At 41.9% G+C, this 12722-nt stretch overlaps 1 protein-coding gene across 6 annotated transcripts in view; it reads left to right on the top strand.

Annotated features, from left to right (window-relative positions):
• TRIP12 (thyroid hormone receptor interactor 12) overlaps positions 1-12722 on the top strand; it is a 74600-nt gene that overhangs the window by 361 nt on the left and 61517 nt on the right. Inside the window, exon 2 of one of the 6 annotated variants that reach the window (XM_035334081.1) lies at positions 1288-1514. The exons of the other annotated variants lie outside the window; for them this stretch is intronic. The gene's annotated coding sequence lies outside the window, so the exon portion shown is untranslated. The remainder of the gene's footprint in view (positions 1-1287; positions 1515-12722) is intronic. 6 annotated transcript variants of the gene reach the window in all.

Here is a 12722-nt window from a genome sequence, read left to right on the forward strand (position 1 = left end):
CCCCGCGGGGGGGGGGGGGGGGGGGGGGGGGGGGGGGGGGCGCGGGGCCTCCGCCGGGGTGAGTATGGAACGGGGAGGGGGTGCTGGGGCTTGAAGGGGGGTAATGGAGGTGACAAAATGGCCAGGCGGTGCGCGCCCCCCGGTGCAGGAGGCCGGCTCGGCTTGGCTGGGTGTGCGGGGGGGAGCGAGGCCTCCCCGGGGCCCCCCCAGGCCGGCGGGGGGGGGGGCCCCCCCCCCCCCCCCCCCGCCGGGCCGGCCCGATCCGCTGCCCTTCCGCCTCCGCGGCCTCCCCGCCCCGCTCGGCCCCTCTCCCCAGGGCTCCCCTTTCTTTTTTCCTTTCCTTATTTTGCGCATCGAATATCTCAGAGAGAGGGGAAAAAAAAAAGCCACAGCAGTTCTTATTTCCTTCCCCTCCACTCCCGGCTGCCTAAAAATGCTAAATAATCGCCCGTCGTCCATATTTCACGGGCTTTCGTGGTGGGGGGGGAGGGAGGGAGGAGGAAGGTGGGCAGAGAATGGAGGCGCTCGTCGGGCTGGAGCTCCAGCGCCGGCCGCCTGGCAGGGCCATTATTTTATCTCCTTTTCTTCCCGCAGCCAGTGTTTTCCAGCCCCTGGTTTATTTATTTATTTTCGTTTGTATTTATATTTTTTTGGTCGGTTTCGGTCTCGAAGCGAGCTCCCGGCTCCCCGCGTTCGCTTGCATAACGCCTCGCGCTCGGAGGGAGGCAGCTCCCCGGCCGGCCTCCCCCTCCCGGCCGGCCTCCCCCTGCCCGGCCTCCTGCCCCCGACCCGGGGGGGCACCGCCGGCCGCTCCCGGGGCGCTGGGGGCTGCCGGCCCCCGCCGCCGTGCTGTGGCAGCCCTGCAGGCCCGTCTTCCTGCTGCTGCTCAACTTTTTTTTTGTTCCCCCTTCCTCCCCCCCCCCCCCCCCCCCCCAGCGCTGCCTTTCGCCACACTCGGGGGTTTTCAAGGCCCGGGAGCCCGAAAGTCTGGCCCGCGAGCCGGGAAATAATGGGGGGAAGAATGGAAAGTTGTGTCAAGGGCTTTGGGGGAAAAACATCGACGTATCGAACAAAGGTCCTGCCTGTGCTGGAGAGAGAGGCCTGCATGTGAGGCCTGATTGTGTCGCATTTACACACGGGGAAGAAACGAGTGCTTGGTACTGGCCTAAATTTATTCTGTAACTCTGGAGTGCCGCTCGGAAAGGCTTTCAGAGGACGTGCAGTTTGTTTTGAGGGTGGTTTTATTATGTGTAGCAATCTAATAATAATTTGGATTTTTTTTTCCAGAAGATTGCTTAGTCTTTTTTTTTTTCCTACTTTGTTCAGCAGAAATAATATTGATCCAGGTGTTGTAACACCACAAGACAAAACTTGACTCCAATGGGATAACTTCCCCACTTTGTGTATTGTGTAGTATCAGTATCGAGCTTCCTGGTAAATGCTGTCAGAAAGAAGAGTTAATTAGTTATCACCTGACAAATATGAAGTACAACCTTCATAATAGGGAAGAAGAGGTATTCTAATGATTTAAATTTAAATTAATTTTGCAAGCTTTTCATAGGGGACCTCACTGTGGATGCACTTTCTTTAAAAGAAAGACTTGAGAAGCAAGTGTTGCTCTGATTGCTTCTGTTTATCTCTGCTCTATTCTCTTTGCAGTTCTCTCTCTTTCCCCACCCCCCACCCCAAGACTGTACATTTAACTCTGCGGTGTTTTTTTATTTTTAGTATTTAGTTTCTCCTCAAACATATTTGTTTTTTTCATTATGCTTAAAAAAATATACTTTTTAAATATCTGCATATACAGAAATAATCAACATGAAGGCAGTACTTGGAAGACAACAGTATACCTTTTTCTTGCCTGGTAGCCTGTCTAATAAATATTGATAGGGATTAAATATATTCACAAAAAAATACTAGTATTTCAGTGTCCGCAGCCAATATTTTAACACTGAACTAAGATGCTTAAAAGCAGGGTTCTGGTGAGTAAATACTGTAAATAACACTTCTAGTAGTTCTTACAAGCCTCCATGTCTTCAAGTTGTCATAGTTTTTACATTTGTGAAGTGTAGCTTATTGTGAATGGCTCAGCTGTGTATATGGAGTAGTTTCCTGGTTTTGATCTTAATTGAAGGCTTTTCCTAAAGCATTTGTTCAGTGTCTCTTGTGTTAGAAATACAGGTTGTCTGATTTTTCTTTCACTCCTAGGATTTATAAAAGCTGGGAGTAAGCTTGTCTTGATTTTTGAGTCTGCATGTTCTCAAGTCTCCAGATGGCTCCATAGTTAGGAGTCTAAACAGGCCTTAGTGTTAGGAGAGAAATTGTAGGTCATCCGCGGTGTGGCATTACTGCTTATTAATACAGCAGATCTACTTCAGCAGGAGTGCTGCTGTGTTGAGTAAGAGGCTTAGGAAAATGGAGTCTTTTTGTGTCTTGCAAAAGTTCTTCTGGCCAGTGACCAGTAGGGAAATAACCTGTATCTTCCCAGTAAATGGCTGATCGCAGCTGTCATTCTTGATCAGGAGTCGTGAGCAAGTTCATTTTCTTTGTTTTTCTTTTCATATTGCATTTTGACCGTCTTCAAACCCAAGATGGAATGATTTTATAAAAACAAGTCCTCACCATGTTTTTTTTCTATATTTACAAAATTTGAGGCCCGAGACTATGGGCCACAAGGACTTTGCATTCCTAGTATAGCATTTTCTTAGGGACCTAATGTAGTTGACTTTAATTTCATGCAGGAAGCTGTGATGAGTTTTGTTGAGTTTTTAAGATTACTGATAGGTAGTTATTTACTTTGAGACAATCCAGTAAGAGAACCTGTCTAAATCATTTTTGTTGCTCAGCAGCGAAGCTGAAGCCTGAGTTGGAAAACTGTTTGACTAACCTGCATGTTTGTACTTATTTTTCAGTGTAGGTGCATCTCAGAACTATCTGTGTTAGTTTTTCAGGCTAAGCTACGTTTTCTACCTAGCTAATTAGTAAGCAGTGCATAGAACACTTCTGGTCACAGGTCTGTCCTCTGTCACATGGTACTAAATAGTGACAATGTCTAATCAGATCCCAGAGTTGTTCAATGCAGTATACTATCCTACTGTCAAAAACTTGGACCTGGAATATTCCTGGGATCTTCCATTGGCCGGTCTGATGATCTATGTCCTGTTCATCACCTGTAAAATTAGTAACACTCCCTATAAAGCACTTTGTGGACTCTATGACAAATTCATAGTATTGGAAACTTCTCATCAGGCTGTCACCACCCAATTCAGTACTGACTGTGAAGGTAGTAATACGTCTGAATTTCCTGGCAGTAGGATAACAGGTTACCTTTGGGTCAGTGCATTTACTTTCCCGGAGTAGTAATGTTTACTGTGAATTTGATCTTAATACTTTACACACAGTATCAGAACAGGCTTATGGCAGTATATGATCCAATTTCTTAGAGTGCTTCCATGAGGCTGGTAACTGGAATACAAAGTCACACTAACTCTTTCCTCATGATATTTTTCTCAATTTAACGAAATAATGTTTCTCAGGGATCTAAACCATCTTCACGCTTCTCACTGGTAATCGAGCATCTGTATGTGACCAAATACTTACATGTTGCTGTTTGGTTCAGGATGTCTTTTAAACAAAGTAATTAAGCATAAAATGTGAATTCAGCGATCTTGTATGAACAGAAGATTTCTAGCTGCATGTGATATCAAGTCAGTGTGAAAAACAACCTAAATCAACTAGCAACCATTGGATGCTTTCAAAGTCTGGTGATGGTTACTTCACTGTGAAGGTTAGTTATGAGGAGCAATTGTTCTCCAAATCCCGCCATGTGAGAAAATCTTTCTCATCAAGTTGGTAGAATCTAACTGTGTAAATACGCAATCATATTCCCCTTTAATTCTGTCTGGCAGCCAGAGTTTGAGCGCGCACAACCAAGCTGTTTACTCACTGTCTGTAAAAAGGCTTGTCTTGTAATGTACTGGCTGTTGCCAGTCTTACTTGACTCACAAACATACTTGGTACAAAAGTGGCAGAAAACTGCTGTGTATGAGAGTAACAGTCTACTTTTGAAGTGAAGACTTGCGTAGGAAAAACTGGAAAAGTTAGGTGTGTATCAACAAGGTATTCAGGGATATAGTGCTATCGGTGGTTTTCAAGCCATACTTTCCTTCAGCTGATCAAAGAAAGCCTTTCTTGCCATTATTCATAGAATAGGATAGTTTAGAAAGGACTTCTGGAGGTCACTTGATCCTGCTCCTACTTGTTTTTTTCTGCTTTTGAATAAATAAGTTTTAATTGATCAGCAAACTGATAAAATTACTCCATCTTCTTGAGTGATTTAAAAAAAGGAAAGGGGAAGAAAAAAAAAAGGTGGATTCTGGAAGGATTCCATAATGTGTGGCAGTATGGTCTGTGTCACAGAAGGGGGGTGAAAAATCTCAATTTTCTGTTTTTTCTTTATTGAATGGATTGGTCATCTTTGTGATGCTGGCTACCATGAAGTGCATGATAAACTGCCAAGATCTGACCTTCTTAAAAGGTATGAAGGGACTGAGTCATCTCCTGGAATGTGAACCTTGTGTTGTAGGGAGCAATTTGGTATTTCAAAATGGAAGCTGAGCTCCCTGCTATTTGTACTTGTTGAACAAGAGGTATATTTCGTGTTTGTTCTCCATTCAGAATAACTTGTTATTGATGACCATTACTTTATTGCCTAACGTCCAAGTAAGTAAACTTAGTGTAAAGAAAGGCAAATACGTGCTAGGCTTTTGTAAAAGTGGAAGGTTCAAAGATACTATTTTCTGATGTGCATATATTATTTGGAGGCAAAGGTGTTAAACTTCTAGAAGGCTGACTAGTTATGAGACAGGCGTTACTGTGCATCTCCTTTAGGTTTGTGGCCGACTACTACTCTGTTTTGAAGATGTGGTTAATATTGTTATTAAAGCAGAGCTGTAACTGTAATGGAGAATTTGTACTTTGATTGCACCTTAGGGTTAGTTACTAAATGTAAAACCATTAGGAAAAATAGGCCTTGGATAAAACTTCTAGGTAATCTAGTACATAGGTCTGCTCCAGGGTAACTAGGTCTAGCCTTTTTGCTATCTTTGCTCTTTAGAAATCATGCGTGCTTGAACTGTTCTTCTTTCTCTGTCTAACTTCTGTCTTACTTGCTTCCCTGTGAGCTTGTTATGGCTTGTCTTATCTGTCCATATATATGATATGAGAAGATCTCTCTGTGCCTTAGACTTTCATGTGATTGCAGTCTGGTCTGCACCTCCTCTCTCAGTCCAAGGCTGGTTAAATGTACAAGCACAAGGACCAAGCACAGGTGAACGCATGTGGAAATCAAAAATACATGTATAGTATCTTTTTAGTTGAGAATGGATCTTTTTTTAGGAGCAATGTAGATGTTGTGGTTTTGCCCCCAGTGCCCCTAACACATCAGGGACTTGCATTAAGTGTTAGTGGTGCTGGAATAATGAATACCTACTCAAACTCCTGGAGTTAGTGAGGCCTGCTGCCTTCATGTCATACACATTCGTAGAATATGACCGTGACAGACGTCTACTTTTGGATCAAAAAACAATGTAAGATGCAGTTAACAGCAGGGCTAGAAGATGAGATTTTTTTTTTCCATGTTTGTGTTGTCAAATCCCTTCTGTAATTAAACTTACTCTGTATAAAGAGTGTCCCTTCCTGGCCTTGGGAAGGTGTGTGCGCTGCAGCTGAACCTTCTGACCACAGCTGAAGCGGGGCAATGCATTTAAAGAGAACTCATGAAGAACTAGGCTGTCTGCTGAATGCAGGCTCAGAACTCACCCTTACGGAATGAATTTTCTCTTCCTTTCTTTTGACGATAAGCTCAGTTATAATCAAGATACTGAGTGGGAGCCATGATTTCTGATTAAGACTTCACTTATTTGACCTTTACAGCTCTTCCAGGTATAGCAACTTGATGAGCTCATCCATCCTGAGGGGTGGGGGAGAGGTGGGAAGCCGCCAGCCTGAATGAGAGCTTGCAGGCAGTTGTCTGCGTGGCTGAACTGGGGTGAACGGTACCTGAAAAGACGTTGCATAGCTAGGTTTCGGGCCTTTGTTTTGACTGCTGGTGTTACTTAATTCAAGCAACAAAAATGGCATAAATTTCATTGGTGTACGTTTAAAATGCAACCTGAAGTTAAATTAGAACTTGAGGGGAGACTGCCACTTTCACTGATTGTCACTTAAAGGAAGCGGTGGAAGCTGCGTGGCCTTGGCAAAAGTTCAGTCAGGATTCCAAGTGTCAAAAGTAGTGCTTTACAGATGACCTGTATTTTATCTTTTGCATGTTTATTTAATGAGCATGCATGTTGCCATATCTTACCATGGTGGTTTTCAGCAGATAGTCAGCTTTCTGCAGTAAAGTAGTAGTAATAAGAATGAAGGCCGCTATTATACCATAAGGTTATGGATAAGGATTAAAGACATCAGTTTTGTTCCCTTCCTCTCTTACCAAAAGCTTGGCAGAAGAATAAATAAAATTCTTTGCCAAAAAAAAAAAAAGATAGTAAGTATGCTTTCTTCAGATCTCTTGTATGGCAACTTTAAAGTTGAAATAGTACTGCTGCATCCTCCCTATTTCTCATTTACCTCAGTTATTTGTAGACTCGCAGCTCAGTGTAGGTCCCAGCCACATTTTATACTAGGCTATTGACAGAAGACGCCAGCTCAAAACTTTCATCAACACTTGAACTACAACTGAAAGAAGCATTGTTAAGAGAAATGCCATTGTATGGCTTAATCTGGAAATTGCAATACTTAATTGAGAGAATGGAAATGGAGTTCTCTTCAGGTTAACTGTGAAGGGGAGAGATGAATGTTGTGGAATTCAGTATGTGAAGGAATGGTACCTCCTTTAAATGCCTTTCATTCATGTTTAAACACTTGAGCACTATGGTCAAAGTAGGAAAAAAAAAAAAACTCTTACTATTTTCTAATAGCACAGGGATTCTTAACATACTGCTGAAACCAAGCTGGAGCTGGAACAGAATGGGCACTGAAGGCTCTGCCTTTGCTGTGTGCAGATGCGTTCTGAGAAGTATAAATTTGGAAATATGAGGTAAATACAACTTCAGTAATGAGTTACATCTTGAGAGCACACTTAGAATTAATGTTGCTGTTGCCTATGAGACTCCACTGAAGTGACAATCAGTAATTTCAATCTGTGTCAAAATACAATACAGTGAACATGTTTGTTGCTATACTTTATTGCTTCCAGAGGTTGTTTGGAGTAAAGTATGTTGCCTGGGTACATCAGGCTTTCCTCTGTGATAGACTTAGTCAAAAGCTGCTCAAACAACTTGTGTAGCTTTAAAGGTAAATTCCTGTTAGGTGACTGAACCCAGGGGATAAACTTAATGTAGCTGCATCGTCTACTTCTCAAAACTCTACTCCGTGTATTTTGTTCAGGTGAAGTCGGGGTTTCTATCACGTTGAGACAGTTGGGATCTTTACGGATTCTAACCATGATTCCTGCTGGCAGTATCTGCGGTGTCACCAGAACCACTTTGTCAACTCCCTTGACTTGTTCTTAGTAGTTTGATTGTCCTAAGCTCGCCTGGCTTCTGTCTGCGCTGTTTCCTTGTTGCTTTTTTTTATTTGTTGCAGTTTCATTCCCACTTAAAATTACTGGAAACCCTGTTAGATCTCACATGTACTGTTAATACAAGTGAATTTAATCTTACTGTAGCAGTGTTGGAGTATTTTAGAAAGTTAATCAGCAGTAAGCCCAGTGGGTTCCTACGCATCACAAAATTGCTGAATGTGTCTGACAGTTGTTGTCATCTAAAAGCCATTCCCCTTCAACTAAGAAATGGTTTCTTCCTAACAGATTTTTAGATTTGTGTTGGTCTCCTTTAACAAAATCATGACAAGCTCTTTGGAAAGCCAGTGCAGTACGATGGCAAATCAAAACTAGATGGTAGGTGATACTGGAAATTGCTCTATCAGCAAAGTTAAGGTGATGTTTTGTCCATCTTTGTTTTGTAACCCATTCTGAAATAAGTTGTCTTAAATGTTTAATAACTCCATTGCAAAATCTGAGTTAACCTCTCATAGTGCTCCGATGTCTTAGTCTGCTAGTTCTACAAGAAGCTCTTGCCAAAAAAAAAAAGAGTAGTTGGTTCGGTTTTCTGAATGTATCAACTTCTGGCACTATTCCGACCCCACCCCTCCCTACATCTGGGAGATATCAAACTTGAACATATGGGCACAGAGTGACACAGCAAGAGGAGGATCAAGCTGGATAAACAACCTCTGCATAGAATAACCCTATCCAAAAGCGTGGAGTATGGTTTGTGGGTTTATTTTTAAATCCTTGAAGTCTCTGCTTATAGTGCAATAACTTGCTTTGTGGAGAGCTATCTTCTGCCTGCTCCCACCCGAGCAGAAGGTGTGGGTACAAGTTCTCTTCCCTTATTTACCACATAGTTTATTCTTGGTAGTGCCATGGGACAGGACAAGGAAAACTTCAGCCTGCAGACAGTAAAGGCTTGCTTCTTCCCACTGTCATCTGTGAGCTCTTTACTGCTTGCCCCAAGTGTCTCAGTCCCAAGTAGCACTAGCATCTCCTTTCTTTTGGTTGGCCTACAGAACTTGGCATTTGTAAGTTGCATGTCAGGACAGTGAAGTACTGCTGCCTAGGAATAAGCTTAGTAAGGGACTTCTTAATGTCAAAAGTGTAATCTGCTAAAGCTGTTTGTACATCACGTAAATCTTTGACTTGCAAGTGTCTAAAAAGCAATTAAGTGCCTGTGTTAGTTTTGTTTTTATACTTGCTTTTTTAATTCTTCGGTCCTCCTGGAAGATTCTTTCGGCATGCCTTTTACTGAATTTAAGTATTGTGCAGCTTCCAGCATGAAAGTTTTCATAGCTTCATTCTGCCTGCTAGCTGTTTTAGTACTGTACTCTCATCTTAAATAACTTTCTTCTCATGGTGTCTTACCCTTGGCCCTTACAGAAGGCATTTATAACCTTGATGTTGCCAGGCTAAATAATACAGGCTTTATTAGTCATCTCCTGTAAGAGCATTTTTCTGTTCTTTCAACTGGAATTCCTCTCTCTTGACCAAGGCCAACTGTGACGGGATAGAGATTCCAGATAAATGCTTTGTGCAAAAGCACTGGAGGTTCATCAGTTACTCTGTTACTGTGTATACTGAAGTATTGTCACCTCCCCAGCCTGTCCCCCAAATACTTGCCATATCAGCTGGTGAGTAACTGGAACATGTAGTCAGTAATGCTTATTTCAGCTGACAAGGTCTTGGCTTATGGTAAAACTTCTGGTTTTAGTACTTGGATATGGGATCTCCGTGCTGCTTGGTATCACTGCACTTCATTGTATTGCAGGTATCTTGTTAGAATAATTTACTTTTCCATATTTTTGACACATTATTAGTATTTTAGTTGAGGGAAGAAGTGGGGGGAATTTTACAATTTTTGATGGTTTTGGAAAAAAGTTACAAGGGAACAAATCTGGCTTTAGGTAGCCACATAGGTAATATGATTATGTTGAAATAAGCATAGGCTGTAACAGTTACAAAGCTTTCATCTTATTTCATGGTTTCCTTCTGTGGATAATACTCTGCTCATCATTACAAATACTTTCTGCTAAACTCACTTTGTGGTGTATTCTATTTGGATGCTTCCTAAGTGTATGTCTGTTTAAATAGTTTTGGATTCAACAAAACAAAGTAGTGTGTGACCTCTCTTCCCTAAGCATGGAAATAGTAGCAAGAGTTCTCCTTCTAAAAAATTCTTATTTCTGGATTTCGAAGTTACCCTGTCACTGTTGAAATAATAGTTCAAGACTTAAGTGCATCACAAATTTAAGGTTATTGCCTGCCTTCAGATGTTAAAAATATTTAAGCATCCATAACTTACAGAAACTGATTTCCAGTGGCTTTCTCAGCTTTGGGCTTCCAACCATAGTAGCAGCATATGGTATATCGAGTCTACCTATGACAGAAGGAACTACAATGCATTAGGCAATTATTCTTTCTCTCTGTAGTCTGCTTGCTGTAACAGACAGCTTTGGAACTGACAGGGGTGCAAAGCCGTGGTTTGATAGTCCTCATCAAAGAACACTTGGGCTCTTGCTAAACTCTGGTTCAGTGAGAATGTGTCTACCTGCTTTCACGGAGTAAACAAATTCAGTTTCGTGCTGCTAATGATGTAGAGAAGGAAGGTAGGGAAGGTAAGCTGTCCTGCGGAAAGCATTTGAAAGAACCAGTCCTAAATCTTAGTTTCTCAGAAAAGGGGAGTGCCTATTCCTGGAAATACTGTCAACACTAATTGGATCTCTTTTTGAAGTGAGGCTTTTTCTTTTGTTTTTAAAGCTCGGGGGGTGATGATTCTTTATTGTGTTTCTGGATCATTTTTGGTTGAGGGTGCTTCAAATGCCTTATTTTTAGCCTAAAATACCTTGTTGGCAGCTAAAGGCAAAGAGGAAGAGAAAAACCAAAGGTGATGGTATGTTTAAGCGTTCAGTTTATATGCCACTGACTCTGGCCATGTTGTCATAAATATTGTATCTGTGCCATCAATGCTAGTAGCTCGCACAGGGTTCTCTACACTTAGTTCCCTTGAGGGAAGGTATTTGAAAGATATTAACCTGCCATGTGTAAGTTTTGAACTGTTGTGGTGAGATGTTGAAGGACCTAGTGTTTTGTGCCCACTTTGATGAATGCCGCTCGGAGATGACCGAGTGTGACAAAAAAGATTCAAACTAATGAATTTCCCCTGAATCTCAGAGGGTTGGTGTTAGACGTAGGGGCTTCCAAGCATCAGCACTGTTTGTGTTACACATGATCTAACCTTTTTTAAGAAAATAAACAAAAAACACAAAAGAAATATCAAATGACAAAGCTAACACAGTCCAAAAAAGCCCCACGCTTACTTCAGAGGGGTTTGATCTCTTCATTGATGATGAAAAGCAGAAAATGACAAGTGCAAGTCCAGATCTGTAGCAGCTACCAGCAAAAACTCAACCTGTAGTAGAATATAGTGATTTAAATAGGTACGTAAAGTAAGTAGGGGTGGACCTACTTACCCACTTGAGGTAGTGGGTTGCTTGCTAATAGTATTCCAGGTTATGGCATCAGACTTGAGTTGCACCTATTCTGATGTTTGCCATGGCACTGGGGATTGTTGGTGGGGTTGTTGGTGGCCCAGCTCTGAGGTGGAAGGAATTGCAGCTTATGTATTTGTGACTGGCTATCAGCTAAGCTGCATTATTCTTCCTGCTTGCATAGATTGAGCCACCATTTGTGGTAGTGGAGAAGCTGATCTAATTTCAGGTTGTTTCAGCAGAATTTGGAAGGTTTTATTGATGAGAACTGGTGATAGAAACTTGTACAGATGCAGTCATCAGTATTTTGACCTAGCTCCTAAAGTTTGATACACCCAAATCAACATGAAATCATCCTGTGCAGGCATTAGAGTGAGACCAATAATAGTACCTTACCCCCGTACTTTGAGGTGTTTGTGTAAGAGCAGGGGCTTGAAGTAATGACATACTCCAAGGCAGCCGCTTTGGATAAATACTGTAGTCAGACAGCATCTTCTGTCAAGTACGTAAGACTTCCACTTAGTTTTTGGGTGAGAGGAACTGACTTAATTCTAGCTCGTTAAGGTGACCACGTTCACTAAGATGTCTCCCAAGAGCTATGGTTGGGTTTTTACCTCCCCTCAGGACTGGGGTACTCTTGGGAACACAGAGGGGAATCCTGCTGCAAAACTGCATGATGATAGCTCCAGTGCCCTAATGCCCATTTTGTTTTCTCTCTGTAGTCTGTATGGTGACTTCAGTGGTAAGTTAAGTTGTGTATGAAGAGTATTGGAAGCGGGATTCAGCGTAATCACTATTGTGCTTAATGTTAATAGAGATATATTTTTTTAAAAAATACTGCTTTTCACTCAGATTCTGTCGTACTTGAATATGTACAGAATGCTTACGGTGTCCTTTTAGTTAGGAAAATATTGGTTATCAAATACACAATGCTATACTAGGTCTGAAACTTTTTTTTTAAAAAAGCACTCCCTCCCCTGAAACTCCATCGTGCAGCTGTTTAATGAATATCGTCATATTAGTGTATGGTGATGGCATATGCTAGCCGTGATGCTTGAAACTGCAGCAGCAGGCTGTTGATGAGGGGGGGGATCAGAAGCTTTGTTAAGACTGAGACTTCAGTGGGCACTGTTCTCAAACTGCTTTAGTTCTGTGTAAGGAGTTCATGGCTGGACTAGACTGTTCTCAAGTGAAGCACATGCTATCTGTGTCCCAGGACTGTTCTGCTAGGGAAGCCTTTAAATACAAAGAAAAGATACCAGTGAAGTTCAGACAGCATGGAAGGATAGATCCAAAGTGAGTTCAATTAATTCAGCATCTTTGGTAGCAAATGGGTGTTGGAGATACTGGGACTAATTACTTTGAAGACTTGAAGTGGGGAAATAAAGGTAGTAGAGATACCATGATTACTAGAACACTTCATTGCTCCTTAATCATATGTGGGATGTGGATGTGCATGTTGCTAGCTGAATATCTTTGATTAGCAAAACAGATGTAGGATAAGGAGAGGCTGCAGCCTTTAGGAAATAAATAAATTTTGCTTTTAATATGATAAAATACTGTGCAGAGGGAAGGAAGAAACTGTACTTGCTTCTGGGCCTGCAGGTATTTTTCCT

This window comes from Oxyura jamaicensis, chromosome 9 (assembly GCF_011077185.1).
Source record: "Oxyura jamaicensis isolate SHBP4307 breed ruddy duck chromosome 9, BPBGC_Ojam_1.0, whole genome shotgun sequence".
NCBI lineage: Eukaryota > Metazoa > Chordata > Aves > Anseriformes > Anatidae > Oxyura > Oxyura jamaicensis.